The sequence below is a fragment of the Muntiacus reevesi genome, chromosome 7 (genome assembly GCF_963930625.1).
Source record: "Muntiacus reevesi chromosome 7, mMunRee1.1, whole genome shotgun sequence".
Taxonomy (NCBI): domain Eukaryota; kingdom Metazoa; phylum Chordata; class Mammalia; order Artiodactyla; family Cervidae; genus Muntiacus; species Muntiacus reevesi.
The window spans coordinates 33,880,312-33,896,212 of NC_089255.1; the positions used below are offsets into that span (position 1 = coordinate 33,880,312).

The window sequence follows — 15,901 nt, forward strand, 5'->3', positions numbered from 1 at the left end:
CATGTCCATCGAGTCAGGGATGCCATCCAACTATCTCATCCTCTGTCACCCCCTTCTCCTCCCACCTTCAATCTTTTCCAGCATTAGGGTCTTTTCAGATAAGTCAGCTCTTCGCATCAGGTGGCCAAAGTATTGGAGTTTCAGTTCCAGCATCAGTCCTTCCAATGAATATTCAGGACTGATTTCCTTTAGGATGGACTAGTTGAATCTCCCTGCAATCCAAGGGACTCTCAAGAGTCTTCTCCAACACAACAGTTCAAAAGCATCAATGTCCAACTCTCACATTCATATATGACCACTGGAAAAACCATAGCCTTGACTAGATAGATCTTTGTTGGTAAAGTAATGTTTCTGCTTTTCAACATGTGGTCTAGGTTGGTCATAACTTTTCTTCCAAGAGCAAGTGTCTTTTCATTTCATGGCTGCAGTCACCATCTGCAGTGATTTTGGAGCCCCAAAAATAAAGTTTGTCACTGTTCCCATTGTTTCCCCATCTGTTTGCCATGAAGCGATGGGACAAGATGCCATGATCTTAGTTTCCTGAATGTTGAGTTTTAAGTCAACTTTTTCACTCTCCTCTTTTACTTTCATCAAGAGACTCTTTACTTCTTCTTCACTTTCCATAGATAACAAAATAAAAATTGAAATTCAAGATTGGAAATTGGCATCAATATCCCATTGGCTGTTACTAAGAAATCAGATAATGGGAGAAACTGAGATCTTACTCCTGAGTAGCCCAGTTTTATCACTTCTTAGTACAAGCAGTTGGTTGCTGCTTGTGTTACTGATGGGATTATCCATCCTTCTACCATTGTGTTCTAACAGCTGAGTTTTAAAGTTCCTTGGGTCTCAAAGATACCCTTTTAGAAATGAAGTTTGTCTTAGGAGGGACCACACCTTCCAGCTCCATTAGATTATATAATTCATTATTTAAGACTCAGAAAGGTCTAATACTGAAATAAGTAAGTCAAGAGACAATTGTATTTACTTCCCATTTTTTTCCCCCAGTTGTGGTCAAGATTATGCCACCATACTTCATGAAACCTTGGATGGATTACCTAACTGCACAGAGTTCAACTTAGCCCTCTTTCAAAAACAGAGATTTCAAACTTTTTATGTCACACTATCATAAAAAATGTTCATTGTACACCTCTAAATTTCAGAAAATATACAATATGATATTTACCTTAATCTTTGAAAGTCATATAGCATAAGGAACATGGTGATCATGTAAGCACCATAAAAAATAAAGTGGAGGGCAGCAATTACATTTACAGCAGAAAGGATGAGTGTGGCTTGGAGAAGAGTATCTTTCATATAGGATTTTAATTAAATAATCTCAAGTTTACAAGTAATAAGTGAATATATTCATATAAGCATAAGACATGTGAAGTAATATAGCATAGTTCATCTGCTTAGAGTATTTTTTGTTTGTTTTTGTTATTTTTTTTCTTTTTTTTCCCCCAATTATTTTTATTAGTTGGAGGCTAATTACTTTACAGTATTGTAATGGTTTTTGCCATACACTGACATGAATCAGCTATGGATTTACATGTGTTCCCCATCCTGAACCCCCCTCCCACCTCCCTCCCCATCCCATCCCTCTAGGTCATCCCAGTGCACCAGGCCCGAGCACTTGTCTCATGCATCCCACCTGGGCTGGCGATCTATTTCACACTTGATAATATACATGTTTCGATGCTATTCTCTCAGATCATCCAACCCTTGCCTTCTCCCACAGAGTCCAAAAGTCTGTTCTATACATCTGTGTCTCTTTTTCTGTCTTGCATATAGGGTTATCATTACCATCTTTCTAAATTCCATATATATGTGTTAGTATACTGTATTGGTGTTTATCTTTCTGGCGTACTTCACTCTGTATAATAGACTCCAGTTTCATCCACCTCAACAGAACTGATTCAAATGAATTCTTTTTAATGGCTGAGTAACATTCCATTGTGCATATGTACCACAGCTTTCTTATCCATTCGTCTGCTGATGGGCATCTAGGTTGCTTCCATATCCTGGCTATTATAAACAGTGCTGCGATGAACACTGGGGTACACGTGTCTCTTTCAGTTCTGGTTTCCTCGGTGTGTATGCCCAGGAGTGGGGTTGCTGGGTCATATGGCAGTTCTATTTCCAGTTTTTTAAGGAATCTCCACACTGTTCTCCATAGTGGCTGTACTAGTTTGCATTCCCACCAACAATGTAAGAGGGTTCCCTATTCTCCACACCCTCTCCAGCATTTATTGCTTGTAGACTTTTGGATAGCAGCCATCCTGACTGGTGTGTAATGGTACCTCACTGTGGTTTTGATTACATTTCTCTGATAAAGAGTGATGTTGAGCATCTTTTCATTAGAGTTAGTCTTCAGGTCAAATTTCAGCACAAATCTGCTGGCCATGTGACCTTGAGCATGTTAGTTTATTCTGCAGCTCAATTTCTTCACCTGCCAAATGGGGACTAAATTGACTTTTGGTAAGCCATAGTTCTGATTCTTTGCAACCCCATGTACTGCAACATGCCAGGCTTCCCTGTCCTTCAGACATGACTGAGCATCTGAACAACAGCAAAAGTCATAGATGCTCCACAAATAATAGTAAAGGTGCTGATTTTCTGAGATTGGCTGGAAGGTAACTCCAGGAAAGAGGGGAAGTAAATAGTTTCAAAAGCAGTCAATGATGGATTCATTCCTTCATCCATTCCTTATTCAATCAGCATTTATTAACAATAATAATTAACAATAATCATATTGTTTAATCATATAATTAAACAATAATAAATGAATTATTAATAATAATAATTCACCCAGCATTTATTAACAATAAAACTTACTATGTAATAGGAACCATGCTAGTGTTTGAGTGTTCATCTTTAAGTAAGGGAGTAAGACAGGTACACAGGTAGTAGCAGTGCAGAGTTAAGTGCCAGAAAAGAGGGAGTGGGTGAGACTACTTTGCATGAGGGCTGGATTGTGAATGTCAGAGAAGAGTGGGCAAGGCAGTCACAGAACTGTACTACATTCCAAGGATAGGAATGGCCAGTGGCTATATGGAAAGATCAGAAAGATGGGCACGGTGTTCCTCGTGTTTGTAAGGTCTGGACTGAGTGCATTATCTGAAGGATAATGGGTGCTCGGTCACGTGTGTGATTGAGAAGAGGAAGGAAAGAAAAGTGGTGTAGATGTGAGGGTGAGGTAAAGAATTCAAGAAAAACTAACACAGCTGAGATAAATATGATGAGGAACAGATGTGTGAGATGAGAAGGATGGAATGAACAAGTGCTTACTAATGGGTGGCAGGGGAGTGAAGGGCGCAGTAGTCATGAAATACAGATGCCCTCTCCATGGTCTTCATTTAGCCATGAGCCACTTGCATGGCCCTGAGCAGGTCATCTCAGTATCTCTCAATTCCAATTTCCTCAGCTCTGAAATCAGGGAACTGAATCCACTCTGAGAACTATCTCAACTCTCTCCCCTTCCACTTAGAATTCAGGAAGCTCTCACCCATCACTTCTAGTTTTCTGTTCTCATACATGGCAAAATACAGGAGCCTAGGAAGTAGAATCACATGATAGGAAGGAAGAATGCAACTTTCCTAGGCTCATAAAGGAAAATTCTAGAGCTTTAGTATTTAAGTGATAAGTACTATGAGCTGCCATTTTATTGAGCTTAATGAATTGGTCACTCCAAAAAAAAAAAAAAAAAAAAATCTGCAAAGTTAAATAGTTTTATTGCCTGAAACAAGAATTGAAAAAATATTGTGGGAACATGAGGGGTGAAAGGAGACACTTTTGGGAAAAAGGGTCTTTCATCAATGAAAAACACCCTTTCCCCTCCACGAGGGCTAACTCTTTAACCTCTTCATAAATTTGACCTTAGCATATGAAGAGAATTATTTACAAGTAGATTTCTAAACCCATTATCCTTTAGCTTATGCTGAAAATTATCAACTGTTAGCCTGATCAGTTTGTGTAATTTAATTAATCATATATCCCGGATAACTCAGTTGGTAAAGAATCCACCTGCAATGCAGGAGACCCCAGTTTGATTACTGGGTTGAGAAGATCTGCTGGAGAAGGGATAAGCTACTCACTCCAGTATTTTGGGGCTTCCCTGTGGCTCAGCTGGTAAAGAACCTGCCTGCAATGTGGGAGACCTGGGTTTGATCCCTGAGTTGAGAAGATTCCCTGGAGAAGGGAAAGGCTACCCACTCCAGTATTCCAGTCTGGAGAATTCCATAGACTGTATAGCCCATGGGGTCGCAAAGAGTTGGACATGACTGAGCCACTTTCACTTTCAAAGACAATTTAATATTATTGTCACAATTCCTTAAGTCTAACTCCCCTGACTTATTTGTCCTTAACTGCAGCACTGGCCTGGTATACAAAAGACTCTCAGGAGATATTAAATGCATGATCGGGCAGAGGAAAAGCCAAGTCCTGCCTCGGTGTCCTGGAGTCCTTTTGTCTCCTCCCTTGAGCTAGGAGTGCCATGAAAATGCAGTGACCTCAACATAAGCAATTCTGCATAAGCATGTGCAAGCTGTATCGTGTTGTAGATATGAAATCTGATGCATCCCAAAGTCACTAGGGACAAACTAGAGATGCCAAGCAAGGTGTGAGGTCTCAGGCTGCTGAGTTGAGCCTACTGTTATCATTTTGATGAAGGCAGTAAGGTTCCTCAGTTGTGGGGAAAGAAAGCCTTCCCACATATCTAATATCAAGACGATGTGCTTTTTAGGTGAACAGTCATGGACACAGTCTCCTTTGGGGAGAAAAAGAGGAAAAAAGTGCTATTAAAGCTGAAGCTTCAGCAGATTTCCAGATGCACTCAACAATGAACAAATTATTCCTGGGCCAGCCCTCTAGGCAGAGACTTTGACTTCCCTCCCCAGATACCCTCTCTCCAGATGAAACAAATATTTTTTTAAAATTAATTTATACTTTTACTGAAGGATAAATATCAATAACCTCAGATATGCAGATGACACCACCCTTATGGCAGAAAGTGAAGAGGAACTAAAAAGCCTCTTGATGAAAGTGAAAGAGGAGGGTGAAAAAGTTGGCTTAAAGCTTAACATTCAGAAAACTAAGATCATGGCATCTGGTCCCATTACCTTATGGGAAATAGATGGGGAGACAGTGGAAACAGTGTCAGACTTTATTTTGGGGGGCTCCAAAATCACTGCAGATGGTGACTGCAGCCATGAAATTAAAAGATGCTTACTCCTTGGAAGGAAAGTTATGACCAACCTAGACAGCATATTAAAAAGCAGAGACATTACTTTGCCAACAAAGATCCGTTTGGTCAAGGCTATGGTTTTTCCAGTGGTTATGTATGGATGTGAGAGTTGGACTGTGAAAAAAGCTTAGCGCCGAAAAATTGATGCTTTTGAACTGTGGTGTTGGAGAAGACTCTTGAGAGTCCCTTGGACTGCAAGGAGATCCAACTAGTCCATCCTAAAGGCGATCAGTCCTGGGTGTTCATTGGAAGGACTGATGCTGGAACTGAAACTCCAATCCTTTGGCCACCTGATGCGAACAGTTGACTCATTGGAAAAGACCCTGATGCTGGGAGGGATTAGGGGCAGGAGGAGAAGGGGGCGACAGAGGATGAGATGGCTGGATGGCATCACCGACTCGATGGACATGAGTTTGAGTAAACTCCGGGAGTTTGTGATGGACAGGGAGACCTGGCATGCTGCAATTCATGGGGTCGCAAAGAGTCGGACATGACTGAACGAATGAACTGAATTGAATTGCTTTACAGAATTTTGCTATTTTCTGTAAAACCTCAACATGAAGCAGCCATAAGTATACTTCCTGAACCCCCCTCCTATCCCCACCCCCATCCTACCTCTCCAGATTGACACAAAGCCCCTGTTTGAGTTTCTACATTGGCTATCTATTTACACGTGGTAATGTAAGTTTCCGTGTTACTCTTTCCATACATCTCACCCCCTCCTCCCCTCTCTCCATGTCCCTAAGTCTATTCTCTATGACTGTTTTTTCACTCCTGCCCTGAAATTCTTCAGTATTATTTTTCTAGATTCTGTAGATATGCATTAGAATACGATATTTATCTTTCTCTTTCTGACTCACTTCACTCTGTATAATAGGTTCTAGGTTCATCCACCTCATCAGAACTAAGTCAAAGGCATTCCCTTTTATGGCTGAGTAATATCCCATTGTGTATATGTACCACAACTTCTTTATCCATTCATCTATCTATGGACATCTAGGTCGCTTCCATGTTCTAGCAATTGTACATAGTGCTACAATGAATAATGGGATACTTGTGTCTTTTTCAATTTTTGTTTCCTCAGGGTATATGCCTAGGAGTGGGATTGCTGGGTCATATAGTGGTTTTATTCCTAGTTTTTTAAGGAATCTCCATATCATCTTCCATAGTGACTGTATCAATTTACATTCCCACCAACAGTGCAAGAGCATTCCCTTTTCTCCACACCCTCTCCAGCATTTACTTTTTTGATGATGCCCATTCTGACCAGTGTGAGGTGATAAGCATTGTGGTTTTGATTTGCATTTCTCTAATAATGAACAATGTTGAGCATCTTTTCATGTGTTTCTTAGCCATCTGTATGTTTTCATTGGAGAAATGTCTGTTTAGGTCTTTTTCTCACTTTTTGATTAGGTTGCTTGTTTTTCTAGCATTGAGTTGTATGAGCTGCTTGTATATTTTTTAAATTAATCCTTTGTCAGTTGTTTCATTTGCTATTATTTTCTCCCACTCTGAGGGTTGTCTTTTCACCTTGCTTTTAGTTTTCTTTGCTGTGCAAAAGCTTTTAAGTTTAATCAGGTCCCACTTGTTTACTTTTGTTTTTATTTCCATTACTCTAGGAGGTGGGCCATAGAGGATCTTGCTTTGATTTATGTCATCAAGTGTTCTGCCTATGTTTTCCTCTAAAAGTTTTATAGTTTGTGGTCTCACATTTAGTCCTTTAATCCATTTTGAGTTTATATTTGTGTATGGTGTTAGGAAGTGTTCTAATTTCATTCTTTTACATGTAGCTTTCCAGTTTTCCCAGTAAATGTCTATGTTCCCTGTTGATTCAGGGAGACATTTTGAAGAGACTTAGACAACATGCATTGTTACAGGGACAAAACGTTGGCCATCTCTGCAGGCAAAACAATAAGAAATAATAATTTCAGGAGGCAGAGTGAATGCTTTCTCCCCTTGCTTTCAACTCCAAGAATATAAACAAATTGGTTATTCTGATCTTTGTTTTATGGATCCCTTCAGAAACTATTTTCGGTACTATTGTCCTATAAGAAATGCAGAAGACTGACAGCAAATTCTTTCACCTTATTGTGCTGATCACAGTGCCAATAACGTAATAGGCTTTCAATAAAAACTGCTGATAAAAAACACATTGAAGGAAATTCATTAGTTTTCACAATTTTGTGTGGCAGTGTCCATCTATGGCAGTGGTTAAATTATCTCGCACTTCCAGTTCATCCTTTACTTTATCAAGTAATTTTCCAACAGAATTATTTCTATCACTTGAGCTACTTTCTGATGAATGAGGAAATTAAGGCTGGGAGAGAAGGTTCAAGCCCCTGGGTCAATCCAAAGGCAGAGCAGGGAATTCTATTAAGAATTTAAACCACAGGTTCACTTTTCCTTGGCAGTGGGCATGCTTCCAGAAGTACTGGGTCATCATCAGCTGTGTACTCTATATTCCTGATTATTCATGCCTATAATTGCATCACTCAGGAGAGGGAACCCTAATAAACAAGGACAGTGACTATGACTCAGAGAACCTATGAGTTTTTCTGGGTCTAAGGACCTCAAAGAAGAAAATATTCAAAGTCAACACAACAATTAACATGCTAAATATTCTAATATCTTCTTATAATTTCCTAGGGCTGAGTTGGAGAATATTGGAATTTGAAAAGAGACAAGAGACTGGATGGCTAATTTTAAGAACAATTTGGGCTCCTTCACTTTATAAGCATTCTTCAATGCACAAGAGAAGTAAAAAAGAAATATTTTAAGTTGATATTTTCCAGTCCACTAAATTTTCTAACACAAAATTTAGTGCCCTTTTTAAGTCTCCCAGTAACCTTGTTAATTTTTAGTGACAAGGATACTGTCCTTAACTTTCCACTTCGGGTATGTCTTGATGGCTAATATATTAATAATTTGTTGTTGTTCAGTAACTCACTTGTGCCTGACTCTTTGCGACCCCATGGACTGCAACACACTAGGCTTCCCAGTCCTTTACTATCTCCTGGAGTTTGCTCAAACTCATGTTCCTTGAGTTGATGTTAACAGTTAGTGCCTCTTAAATTTTTCTGAGTACTGTCATTTCTCTAAAAATTAACTAGGGTACTTTTAAACAAAATTTTCCTTAATTTATGCATATTTATTCAGCAAACATTTATTTGGCACCTACAGTATGCAAGTCACTACCAGACTATGGAGGATGTAAGGATGTGACACAGTTTGCTGGGAAACTATTATCCCAGGATAATAGTTTGAAGAACCATCTATTATCTACCATCCTGGGAAAAACAGAAACCATTGTATTTCAAATAAAATGAATTTAATATATGGGATTAGGTTATTCAGGTGATGGAAGAACCGGAAGCCCATCAGAGGATGGTGACGCAATACTGAAATAGAAAAGAACTGGTAGCCTCACCATCCCTAGGCAGGAAGAACAAGAAGGTTGTGTTTCCAGAACTCAGGAGTGAGGACCACCTATCAAAGCTGGAACTATGAGTGACAGTTGGAGCCTCAAAGAAGATACGTTTCTCCTGGAGACATCTCCCAGGGCATGGGGGTGGGGATAAGACCCCAGTTTCTGATGCCAGTACTACCAAGTATGAAACCCACCCAATTGACCCAGGAGTTTGGGCTGTACAGCCCACAGGTTCAGCCTCTGTGATAAAAGGCAGAGTAAGAAAAGGTAAAGAATGGATCTGAGAGCAAGCAGGCCATACACAGTGAACTCTGACACCTGTGTGGTAGCAAATTCAAATTAGTAATATCAGGAATATATAGAAAGAGTAAAAGAAATGGTTAATAATGTTGCCTTAACATGGTCACAGAAAATAATGAAAATTTAGAGAAAAGATGTATCAATTTGGGGGCTTCCCTGGTGGCTCAGGGGTAAAGAATCCACCTGCCAATGCTGGAGATGCAGGTTCGATCCCTGGTTCAGAAAGATCCCACACATTCTTTGGAGCACCTAAGCCCATGCACTACAACTATTGAGTCTGCATTCTGGAGCCTGCACACCGCAACTGCTGAAGCCCACACACCCTAGATCCCATGCTCTGCAACAAGAGAAGCCACCGCAATGAGAAGTCTACCCACCACAGTGAAGATCAGCCCCTGCCCACCGCAACTAGAGAAAAGCCCATGCAACAGTGAACACCCCACACAGCCAAAAATAAATAAATAGACACATCAACATAATTTAGAATTGCTAATACTTTATGACAGAGGCAACACTTTGGGAAATCTAGGAGAAATGGATAGAATTTTGAAAACTAGAAGAGATATAGAAAGAATTCTACCTTGCAAAAGCCTCTAAGGTAGGTAAATATTCTGGAATCATGTACTGGGATCATATACAAGATGGACAAAAGTACCAAGCTAAGGAATGTGAATTTTTCTCGGTAGATGAGGAGTCACTAAGACTTAGGAGCAAGGAAGTGATAAAAGCAGAGCTGTGCTTTAGGGATTATTCTTGCAGCAGCATGTGAAATCCATTGGGCATGCAGATGTCAGGGAGGAGGGAATAAAGTCTGAAAGAAAGACATGGCCATGGGACTTCATGGAATATTTTCTAATTGGTGGAGTGTCATCTGGTTGGAGGTATGGAGCAAACAATTGGAAATGAGAGCCCCCTGAGAGCTCAGAAAGGGTGTCCAGATTGTGTGTGTATGTGGGGGCACCCTATGCAAATGATATAAGATTAAAATCTGAAAGAAAGTAAAAGTGTTAGTTATGCAGTTGTGTCCGACTGTTTGCGAGCCCATGGACTGGAGCCCATCTGGGGCTCCAGTGAAATTCTCCAGGCAAGAATACTGCAGTGGGCTGCCATGCCCTCCTCCAGGGAATATTTCCGACCCAGGGATCAAATCCAGGTCTCCCTCATCGCAGGTGGACTCTACCATCTGAGCCACCAGGGAAGGCCTAAAACCTTCCCTGAAGATGGATAAAATTACATGGACAGAAAAACAGAGGAGAAACATGCTTCAGAAAAGCCTTGGGCATAGAGGAAGAGGAGCTTAAGTAAAGAAAAGCAGTGGTAGGAGAAGAAAAAAGAGATCAGGAGAGGATCGCATTTCACTGGAAAGAGTTTCAGAAAAAAGTGAATGAGTGTGTACATAAAATAAAGCGGAGAAGCCAAGGAGAATGATTACTAGAAAGGGTGGTAGGATTTTTCATTTTCTAAAGAATTTTAGAAAATATACAGAACTGAATTTGAAATCCAAAGACTTGGATTCAAGGCACACATAAAATAATTTCTTTCTATGTCATACATTCTGCTTATTCCTGCATTATTCCTGCTGTCTCATCATTTTAGTACAATGGAATTTGTTGCATCCTCTTTGGTTCTTCTCTTCAGGATGATCTTTCAGTTCCTACACCCTCTACTAAACGCTTTGTACTCTTGACGTCTCCCAGGACACTGCACTGCCATGTAATAATGCCCATCAGAAGTCCAGTCATCTATAGCCAGTGGCAGGAGTTGGGGGGAGGGAGCACATCATATCTATAATTGGACTTCCTAAAGATTTGCCCATTGACATGCATTTAGAAGGGACTTAGGGCATAATTGCAAAGACTGACCTGGAAAATCGAGCTAGCATCTTACTTTTGCAGTGGAGTCTCAACAAAACACAGAAAGCATGATTTTGTAATAGGCTTCATTAACATAGCTTCAATTTATCTTTTGTAGACATTCTGCAGAAAGCACTGAAAAGGAGAAAATACAAGTTAGAATGACACATGTTTATGAACTAGCATGTTGGCCTTTCAAGAAATTTATGCAATCTAGAGAAGCTATTACCCATAGTACTAAGTTTAAACCACTTAGACTGTAATTCAAAACCCTACACAATCTGATAACAGCCTACTTTCTCCAGCATTCTCTCTCTAACCATGCAGTCAATAACTCAACAAACATTTATCAAACACTTAACTCTCTCCCAGGCATCGCGCCAATCATTACACTGAGCACACACCACCGCCACCACCCTCACCAGGCCTTTTCCAGTTAAAAACTGCAGCCACCGCAGCTCTGCAGACCAGGTTCCTCCAGCAGGAATGCCTTGCTCCTCTCTGTGCAGACTAAAATCCCTCTTGAAGCTGCGCCCTTGCTTTTAAATGCTTTCCATTTAAATCTAGCTCCACCACTAACCAGCTGTGTGAACGGGGACAAATTTTTGAAACTCTTTATGCCTCAGTTTTCTCCTTTTTCATCCTTACAGTGTTATATTGTGATGATCAAACACATGTAAAAAGCAGCTATGTGGGTATTTAAAGGTACTTAGAACCTACCAGGAATTTGGTAGGTTTTCAATCACTGTTAAAAAGTAGCAGCAGTAGCAGTAGTAGTTTAATACTCAGTCCTAGATGTACCTCCTTTATAATGCTTTCCATGATCATTCCAGCTCATGTCCAAGACTCCAATGCAGTCTTACAGGTCTTCTATCTTTAAATAGATTAAATGCCCCTTAGAGGCAGACCATTACACTTTTATATTCTCCAAACACATGCTAACATGCGTACCACAGTGCCTAATGGTAACTGAGATATATAGAATATATTTATATATATATGCATAATATCTATATATGTATAGATAGGTACATATCTATCTATATAATGTGGATATATACTATGTACATATCAGTTATTATACCTATATTTACCCATGTTACCTATATTACCTATTCTATATATACATATTATATATGTTACCTATACTACTACAATATCTATAGATAAATATATATAACCTATAGATATAAAATGTATGCATATAAAATACATTATAATATGTTTAATGTATAATAGGTGCATGCGTGCTAAGTCACTTCAGTCATGTCCAACTCTTTGAGACCCTATGGACTGTAATCTGCCCGGATCCTCTGTCCATGCGATTCTTTAGGCAAGGATACTGGAGTGGTTTGCCTTGCCCTCTTTCAGGGGAGCTTCCTGACCCAGGGATCAAACCTGTGTTTTTTATGTCTCCTGCATTGACAGGCAGGTTCTTTACCACTAGTTCCCCTGGGGAAGCCCAGTGTATAATACAGGCATATATAATATGTATACACATATGTATATACACATGCATACACACAATGTGTGTGGACTACTTTAGTGGACCCTAAGGAAAATTTTATGAAGATGGTGAACTGTTATCCTTTCATCACCAGGGAACATCAGTTTGTAGCTACCAAAATACGAAGAGGATGACTATAGAATTTCCTTCTCAATGAATCGTTAATAACCTCGCTGCTTCTTCTAAGTCTGGGTTGGCTGAGACTCACTCCTGCTAGAAGTTGAACAATGGATTAAATATTTATAGTTTCACCATTTCACCCTGTCATGACACCTCCAGATCATCATGCTGCCGAAACTTGATTTGTTAAGCACAGTTAATAAACTGTGACCCTATATCCCTGAACTTCACCCACAGGCATGTTGTTGGGACCAGACAAGGCTGGTCTGTTTCTGGTAAGACAAAGAGCAATCAGCTTATGCTTTGACCACGCAAAGAACTGATCACAGCTGCTTCAGAGGTAATCAGCAAAGAATGTCAGGAGGAAATGGCCCAAGGGAGTAGAAATGCTTTTGCTCTCTAAGATGGTAGTTTCGCAAGCCAGTGGACAAATGACAAGCTGGAAATAGCACACATTGAGTATTCGTGATAGTACTGGGAAACAGTTTTAGTCTGTAAGCTGGACCACACATATACCACCCCTTGCTTGAGAGGAACTAGTGCCTGAAACAGATAAGTTTCCCAACATGACTAACTTATTGAGTGACTATCTTTCTGCCTGCTTTGCCCCACATGCTGATGGGAAATGAGGCAACAAGGAATGCACAGGCTTGAGGAAGCCCAGATAATATGAGGGACATGCTCCCTGGGGTGAGTCTTGTGAGACAGAAATGGACATGCTGCTCTCAGTACTGGGCTCACCATTGCGTCTACATCTTCAGAGTTAAAGGGGATAGACCTAACACTTTCATTCACCTGTGAGGTCTCTGCCAACACCAATGCTAGACTGACAGTAAACATTAAAGTGCATAATTTCCCTTTCCGTCAGGCGGCAGCCATCAGGGTGAGCCGACATGGGCGCCTACAAGTACATCCAGGAGCTGTGGAGGAGGAAGCAGTCAGACGTGATGCGCTTCCTGCTGAGGGTGCGCTGCTGGCAGTACCGCCAGCTCTCGGCGCTGCACCGCGCCCCGCGCCCCACCAGGCCCAACAAGGCGCGCAGGCTGGGCTACAAGGCCAAGTAAGGCTATGTCATATACCGGATCCGTGTGCGCCGCGGGGGCCGCAAACGCCCCGTTCCTAAGGGTGCCACCTACGGCAAGCCTGTCCACCATGGTGTCAACCAGCTCAAGTTTGCTCGAAGCCTGCAGTCGGTTGCGGAGGAGCGCGCTGGCCGCCACTGTGGGGCCCTGAGGGTCCTGAATTCCTACTGGGTTGGTGAAGGTTCTACATACAAATTCTTTGAGGTTATCCTCATTGATCCATTCCATAAAGCTATCAGAAGAAACCCTGACACCCAGTGGATCACCAAGCCAGTCCACAAGCACAGGGAGATGCGGGGGCTGACGTCTGCAGGCAGAAAGAGCCGCGGCCTGGGCAAGGGCCACAAATTCCACCACACTACCGGTGGCTCTCGTAGTGCAGCTTGGAGAAGGCGCAATACTCTCCAACTCCACCGCTACCGCTAATAAACGTAATGTTTGTAAAGTTCTTAATCTAATAAACAATTTAGGACGTTCTTGTCTGCTTAAAAAAAAAAGTGCATAATTTCGTGAATTCCATATTTCATTTAAAAACTGAACCATGGCAAGGTTAATCCTGCAACATCATCCCATTCACCCAGGCTCAGGTGTCTTTGTCATGATTTCCCAAGTTTTGTCCTAAAGAATCGTGGTTCCATGAAATATTAATTGGAAATTTCTGAAAGCAAGGATTCAGAAGTAAGTGAGTTTGGGAAAGTTGTCTGAGTACGCCTCCTTGAGCAGGAGAGAAAGGAGGGAATGCCAGCCGTGGTCCAGTGATTACATGGACTCTGGGCTCAAGCCCTGGAGCAGCAGCACACACAGGCAAAAGTTATCAGAGAAATGCCTCCCGGCCTCTCAGGGAAGGACTCTTCCTCCTGGTGACTTTGGGTAGCCTACAGGAACAACTCCTAACCCTCCATGTGAAAACGCATTTCCTGTGACCACATGAAACAAATCTGAATATTCCCAATAGATTCTTCAAACTGCAATTTTCCAGAAATATGTATGTCTCTAATAGATAATTTTCTTTTAGAAAAAGTTGAAAGTTGCCTGCAAAAGTCTTGAAAAAGAGCAGCAGCAGATACAATATGACTGTATTGTATGCTGATACAAGACCATCACCCACCTTCCTGTTGTTCTAAGATGTAGCTCTATAAGCAACAAATGAGTTATTAAATCAGAGTATCTGTTAGGGAGCCAATGACTGAAACCACTGGCCGTGGCCAGATATGATGATAACTGTTTGCCTGAGTTGTCTCACAACAGGAGGTCGATAAAGAACAGGGTGCTGCAAGTGAAAAACTAACCAGGAGAATTGGGGGGGGATCAAAAGGAGAGAGGACACATTAGCCCATAGGATATCTTGTAAAACTAACTCTGAAGAATTTGAGAGGGGCCAAAAGGAGGCATGTGTCCTGCCTACCTCCCAGAAACCCTCATGCTGAACTCCGTCTTGGCTGAGAGATGAACACATCCCCAGGAAGGACCCTGAGTCACCCAACAGGGGCCAAGCAAGATGACTGGCCAGAGACAACCCAGAAACTAACGGTATTGCCATAAAACCTGAGTCTGCAAGCTACATGTCAGAGCAGTTCTCCTGGGTCCCCTTACTCTGCTGCTCTCTGCCCAGGCGCCCCTTCCCAATAGTCTTTTGATTTCTCAGTACTCGTGTCTTCTGACAATTAATTTCCAAGTGTTAGACAAGAGCCCACTCTTGGGCCTTGGAAGGCGGTTCCCTTCCTGCAACGTATTTTTATTGGTTTCAGACACAACAGTATTACAGTTTCCCTTCAGTTGAGTAATAACGTCAGGTATAAAGAACTCATTATCCAGTGAAAGTGCTGACTCTTCTGTATGGTACTGGAACATACTCCTTTCCTGTTACCTCTTTAATTATAATTTTAATAACATCCAGTAGTTAGCCAAGATCCTCTGTTCAGGCAGGCCCAGAAATGCACTGGGGGAGGGGGTAGTTAGGGGGAAGACAACTTTCCCCACAAATGAATGATGCTCCATGGTTCTGCCCCCTCATCACACCCCCAACATGCTCTAGTGTCACAAACAAGTTAACACAACAGTTAAGCTGCTTTCTGCGCATCCATCAGACTGAGGGAAGGGCAGGGTCCCTTTCAGGCCACAGGGAAGTGAGAGCAGACTGCTGCCACAGCCTGTGGACTTGTCCTAACTCACCAGGTTAGTTTCACCAGGAAATCCATCTGGAAGTTGTAAGAGTCTGTTACAGTCCTGGCCCTGCCACTAACCAGCTGAGACAAAGGGCAATTTTCTTTACGTCTTGGTGCTTCCATTTCTAATCTGAAAAGTGAGGAGGTTTGGACCAGATGATCTCAGGGACTCCTTTGGCTCCACTTCAAGCCACTAGATGAT

The 15,901-nt window shown here is 41.5% G+C and overlaps 1 pseudogene; it reads left to right on the forward strand.

Annotated features, from left to right (window-relative positions):
• The first annotated feature begins 13,313 nt into the window (after positions 1-13,313).
• LOC136171795 (large ribosomal subunit protein eL15-like) lies at positions 13,314-14,011 on the forward strand (annotated as a pseudogene).
• Positions 14,012-15,901: the final 1,890 nt, after the last annotated feature.